Source organism: Pagrus major, chromosome 20 (assembly GCF_040436345.1).
Source record: "Pagrus major chromosome 20, Pma_NU_1.0".
NCBI lineage: Eukaryota > Metazoa > Chordata > Actinopteri > Spariformes > Sparidae > Pagrus > Pagrus major.
In genome coordinates, this window is record NC_133234.1 from 2,815,622 (window position 1) to 2,822,198 (window position 6,577).

Below are 6,577 nucleotides of genomic sequence, written 5' to 3' on the forward strand. Positions count from 1 at the left end.
TTTCGAACACCTTGATTCCATCAGTCACGTCTCTGTAACCTCACATGTGCTACGTTGTTTTGTTCCGTCCTTCACCCAGCTTCAGATCACACTGGGAGCATGTCAGCAGTGGAGCGTCATGCTGTCCCGACACTGATGACTTGCTCAGATTGTGTTTATTTTGTCATTTTGTTACTTGATTTTTGTGCTTCTACTGTGGTTGAATAGGCTGCATAGTTCAATTGTTTCGTTGTTTGTCTGTTTTAAGTGTGTTTATTGATAATATTTCCAACTTTGTTGTGCTGTAGATCTGTAGGTCTACACAGGGTGTTTTGCTTTGAAAATTGACTGGATGCACTATGCCGTTTCACTGTCTGACTTGGCTCTATCCTTTCTGTCCACTTCCATCAAAAATAGACTTGGCATTTATTCTCCGCAGAGCAGAGCGGAGAGATGTTTCTGGGATGCTGCTGAAACGTACCGTGGTGCAGCTGGTAGAACTACGAGCATTGTGTGGAGCGGCCACGATCAGCTCCAGTAGCCGTGGTACGGCCATAACGCGATGCAGCCTGAAGTAGAGAGTTGAATAACGAATGTGATATGAGATGAGCGCTTGTGTTCAGAGGGATGGTAGGTGTAGGCAACTTCTTGCATCTGGGGGGAAAAACGGTAAGGTGATGCCAATGCCACTTGTTTTAGATACAGAGTGTAGCATATTAGTTTAGAATCAGTATTCACCAACACCATGGCACAAATTAGAAATTAATTATATTGTCCTTGGCCTATGATCATACTTTCAAATAAATTTCATCAACATATTTTGAGTAGTGCTGGAGATAAACTTAATCTCAAGTAATGAGTGAACAAATTTACATCACTGTCAGAATAAGTTAACCTTGAGAAAGTATTTGAATTTTGACTCCTCAGATCACATTTTTTAAATCTTTCACTTTTAAACGTCAACACAGCCACCAAGCGGCTGCAGCTCAGCTCTGACTGCAAACAGTCTCATCTATAAGCAAACAAGAAAACTGTCTCCCACAATTTGCCTGTAGTGGCTTCAACAGTGAGAACAAACCATCTATCACAAGCATACAAACATCGACATGTAACATCCTTGAAACAAAGAGTCACAACAACCGCTTCAGGAACTTCGAAGACTGTCTGCTGATGCCGCTTCAAGTCTTTTAGCTGAAAGCGTTCACAGCTAAATGCAGCCAATCTGACAAGTGCCATGAGTTGACAGGCTGAGCAATAGATATGGTGTGTTGTAAGAAAATGCTTGTTGTGCGGTAGAGAAGTTCCCATGTCAGTCTGATGAAGACAGTGTGTGTTTACACATTGAGACTCATGCTGAGTGCCAACCTGCTACTCACAGTGTCTGTGTCTCCGTCTTCACTCACTGCTGCTGTCACTCTTCCTCCTCTCCACATTGTCATTTTGGTTTTCTCCTTTTTCTTGCTGTTGTTCATCATCCCTTCTCCTTCACCCGCTCTTTCTCTCTCCTTCGCCCTTCATTGCTCTTCCTCTCTCGCTCTATCTCTGTGTTTTCTGTCAGAGTGATACAGGCGCTCAGTGCTCCAGCCCCACTCATCACTGTGACAGCCACAACCGCCTGACAAGAGAAAACAAATTCTACAGCAAGAGCCGGATATTAATGGACTGAGCTGTTTTTTTCTTGTCATGTCTTTTCTTTTATTCTGGTTTTCTTTTTGGGCTGTTGCTCTTACGCAAACATCACACCATGCAAATGTATAAATTCAAGCAGTAGGAACACTTTAAAACTAGTTTGTGTCTATATTATCGTAAAGTATTGATGAAGGAATAAGTCAATAATAACTAATTAATTATAGAGTGAATAAGCAGTTACTTGATAACAGACATGTCCTAAAATTAAATATGCAAATCCCACCATTCACAAACAAGATTTTTTCCTTAGCTTTCAACAATATCACATCATCTTCATGAGCAGACGATAAAAAACAAAAAAATTCAGGGACCACTTAGCATTAACTTTCCAAAATGTCAAAAACAGTCAGCCTACTTCAAGAGTATATCACAAATCATAGCCTAATTAGATGACAGTCTTGCAAAATAGTCTAGTCTCCACATTCATCATTGTCTCTGTTGCCATCTTTAATGGGCAGAATGGAGACATCACTGTAACAATGTCTGGCTCCAAACAGGAGAATTTTAGTCTCATATTGTGGTCAACACTGATCATTTTTGACATAAATCGAAATGCCAGCGTAAATATATTTAATGTTCTGTTACATTGCTGAAGTCTGACATCATAGCGAAACAGCCACTTCAAATAATAATGTGGGAATTTACACACAAGTTGATTCAATATTAAAAACAACACAACTAACACATCGCTACGAGGCTTTGGAGTCGCTCAGTGTCGCATACAGTTTGTGAATTTCGTAGTTTGTTATTTAAAACATAATATTTTACCAAATCATCTCATGGACCACTAGGAGGCTCTAGCAGGCCACTGGTGGTCCACAGACCACACTTGGTGAAAGACTGGGTTAAAGGAACAGTTTACCCAAAAATAACGATTCAGCCATCATACCCCAATGTCATTGGAAAGTCAGATGAAGTTTTGTAGTCCACAAAACATTTCTGGAGCTTCAGAGCAAATAAATAATTAATACATTCACACATAAACACCACTGTGTGCGGCAGCGGGGGCGGGGCTTCATGCCTCTGCAGACTGAAACTGCACTCACTACAGGACTTTTGACATCCCAATGACAGTGCTGCAAAGCCACAATACACATTCAACCGATTTTGAAATTAGAAATCGGTTCTCCAGCATGCCTCTCTCATTGGTTGTTGTGGTCCAGCTCGGAATGTACTGATGTAATCATCCAGATTTTAAATCGGAAATATCAAACGTGTTTGACATTATCGGAGCAGGAGAGATGACTCTGTGAGCAATTTAAGAGGCTTAAGATTTGATCTGTAAACCCTTTAAATGACCAGATAATTTGTTCTGAACAGCCTGTTTTGAACGGCCATTGCACTAGTCAACAATAATTTTATCCATGTTAAAATTTTAGGAAACCTTTTAAATTCATATTGCTGTTTTAGAATTTCTCATTTTTGACATATTTTATACAGTAATTTTCTGTGTTTAGTATCATTCTGCTTCAGCTCAGACTCAATTGGCTATATTCAAGATTTTCCCGTGTAGAAACATTAACGGCCCAAGCAAGAAATATTTACAAGAAGTGCAGAGTGAGCAAATGAAAAGAACCACCTCTGCAAACAATGACACATGATGCTGTACGTTCTCTTTTTTCAATTAAAATCACAGACATGCAAATGGAGGAAAACCCTACACACTCAGCACAACATGTACAGAACATGAAGGCTCAGAACAGCATGTGTTCACTGTGGGGTGTGATGGAGGGACATTGTTATACAACACAGAAAATAAACAATTTCATTTTTAATAATGAATTTCTACACTTGTTGAGCAGGGAGAGAATTGCCTCATTCTTTACAGATCATGTGCCTGTCATGGACATGTTTTAGAGATGCAGCTGTATTACCTGCTGCATAGCTCTGTCAGTATGGAAGGACAATCTTTGATACCATTACAGCAAGACTGGTATGTAGCCTATAGACATATTATTTTGAGAGTGCAGCAGTGCATCAACCCATTTACACGATTGACAGCAATATATTAGGGCTTCAATGGAAAAACAACAAAAATGGAAAAAAAACACAATCCTCTCAGTTCTATGCATGGCTCTGTGGCACTGAGGCGTTATGATTTGAAAATTAATTTCCGTGTGCTTGTAGCAGGGACTCAGTGTCATTTTAAGATGAATTCAGTTCACAACCTGCTAAACTTACTTGTCTAAGGCTTGTTGCTGTAACCGTGTCAGGCACTGGTTGCTATTGATCTTTTCATCTGGATAAACAGCAGATGCATAGTCCCGGGCCTGTGTTCACCGGTCAGGCAGTGCTTGGAAAATCCAAGACTGTATTATTTAAGCTTCTTAGCTCTGAGATCCAGCGCACACACACAGAAACAGACTGTCTGATGCATCTGAATATTTCATTTGTTGTCTGAAGGCTGAGGCCACATTGTTGCTGTTGTTTCTGCCAAAGAAAATAAAGAAATGTACAGAATACACAGTAAAGGAACCTAGACGTGTTCAGTCGCTCTACAGGAAGTGCACAGACTCCTCTAGGGATATCAGCAAGCCATCTAATTCTGCATGCACACATAGAACTGCTGATGCCACCTTTTGCGTTCAGACACACCAGCAAATCACGGTTTTAAAATGTCACAGGACTGTTATCGAATTCAAACGTGGAGCATTTTAAATCCCTCTGCTTTAACAAGCTGATTACTGGTGTCATTCGTGCCCTGTATAATTACCTCCCTGTCAAACACCCTGCTCTCTCCCTCACATTTCTGTTTTATTATTATGTTGTTTTTTCATCTGCTCCTCTCACACGAGCTCAGCATGGCCTTATGAAAGATTAAGGCCAAAATAATTCCTCGGTCTACCGACTTTGCAAATTGGTCATGTCACTGAGCACTTCAGATGGTACTGAGTCAGCAAAAGGCTATGTGGCAAGAGGCGCCTTCTAACCTGCGTACCCAGGTTTCCAATTATGAATCAATGTCGCCCCCTTTGTAGTCCTGGAAGCTCACAAACAGCCTCAGAGGGATTCAATTACATATGCTCAATATCAGCTCAGTTGACTTCAGGTTTGGTAGATTGACCAGAAGGAATGCAGTTGTTTAGAGGAAGGCTCTTTCCTCATCAGAACTTAAATATCAATCACCTTATGTCCTTTAAAAAGCATTAATTAAGGAATCATCAGTTGTTTAAAGCAACATTATGTAGAAATTGGCATTTTGGGTGATTTGACGCCCCCTGCAGACAAGTTGTGAGATGTAATGTAGGGGCTAACTACAAACAAAACTCATTCCGTCATAACAATGTCATGTTTCAAAAACTTGTAGATTGAAGTAAACATGTTTGTAATGCTGTGATGCTTCCCTCTCACTGAAGTAACATAGTACATAGTGGGGGGGGATTTTATAGAACTCACTTGTTTAAATTATGTTAAGGCTTAAAGTTACGCACAAATAGGGGCATGGCCACTTTGAGTGACAGGTATCCACGCGCGATCTGCTCAGCATCAATTCCAGTCACTGAACTTGATCTCTCGGTAATATTTGTGGTGTTGATGCGGAGAATTTTAAATCAGATATTGGACACATAAAATGTCTTTCAGTGCGGTTAATGTAAAAGACATCAGAAGGGAAAGAGGCCGGTGTTTTTGGATTAACGAACGATTCTGTTAAAGAGCGTTAACCGGCAGACGGCTGCTGGAGCCAGCGTTTTCTGGAGGAAACAGCAGATTGCTCAGATAGAACACAAACACACCCTCGGTGCCAGCCGTTGCTCGCTATCCTCCTGCTAACGTAAAAGGTATTTTGGATGTTTGTGGCAAAAAAAAACGTGATCAAACTCACGTCAGTTACGTTAGGTGTTAGCTAGCTTGGTAGCTTCTAGCTTGGTAGTAGTAACTACTAGTAATGTAGTGGTTTTAACACAAACCACAATGTTTTCCCTGATGATTTTACAACAATTTTTTTCTTGTCAAAAATATCCCTATTTTTGTCACCGCAAACAGGGCTGAAAATTGTCCCAAGGCTTCCTTAATAATATCCAGTGATCCACTTTCAAATGTTGAAATGTTGTCCCTGATTACTGACTTGGCAGCTTTCTCGCCTGTTACTCCATATCTCAATATGTCATAAACATTAAATGTGAAGGTAATATGACTTGTATTGTAGAAATGTCATACGTAGCCTATGACACTTGCAAATGTGACTGTATCAGTGGCTTGCAGAAATGTTAACTGCTGCCTTTTATTCAAGCAACTGGGCTGGAATGGCCCTATGTAAATTTTATAGCATTTTATTACAAACTGTCAGTTCTTAAAGTAAACTGAGAAATTGTTATTAAGACAGAATGATTTGGAAGATACAAGAAATCCTGATTTATCTGAATGCTGTTCAATGCTGAAAGCAGCACTTTCATCAAATGTATCCAGAAAATACAGCTACCTTGCATTGATTGGAACAGTTTTTGTTCTGTACACTTTCCCTCTGTTAGCTTCCATGTGTGAAAAGAAAAAGATGGCACAGTGCACAACTACAACAGTCATTACAGAAACATTGCTTTTCGATGCTCTAAAAGAAAAAAATATCTACATAAAGAGTGCACTCGCCAAGCAAAGATATTGATGTTGAATATACTATATGTTGCTCCAGTGCTGAAAGCCTGAGGAGCAGCTTCAACATGAAAGTTGAGTCCATGCTCAGACATAGCTGCTACCTGCATCACTTCATTAAAATGAACCAAAACATATTTCTTACATCAGTTGTATCTAGATCTGTCTGCTGTTAGATATTGTGACAATTTCCTGCTCCTGTGGATTGACGCCACAAGTCACAGTCCATCAAATGCTTCCTGGGTTGCTGTGCAGTGTATCTGCCCTGATTATCGCAGGGGATTTGAGAAACGGCAAAAACAAAATTACTGACATGTTTATA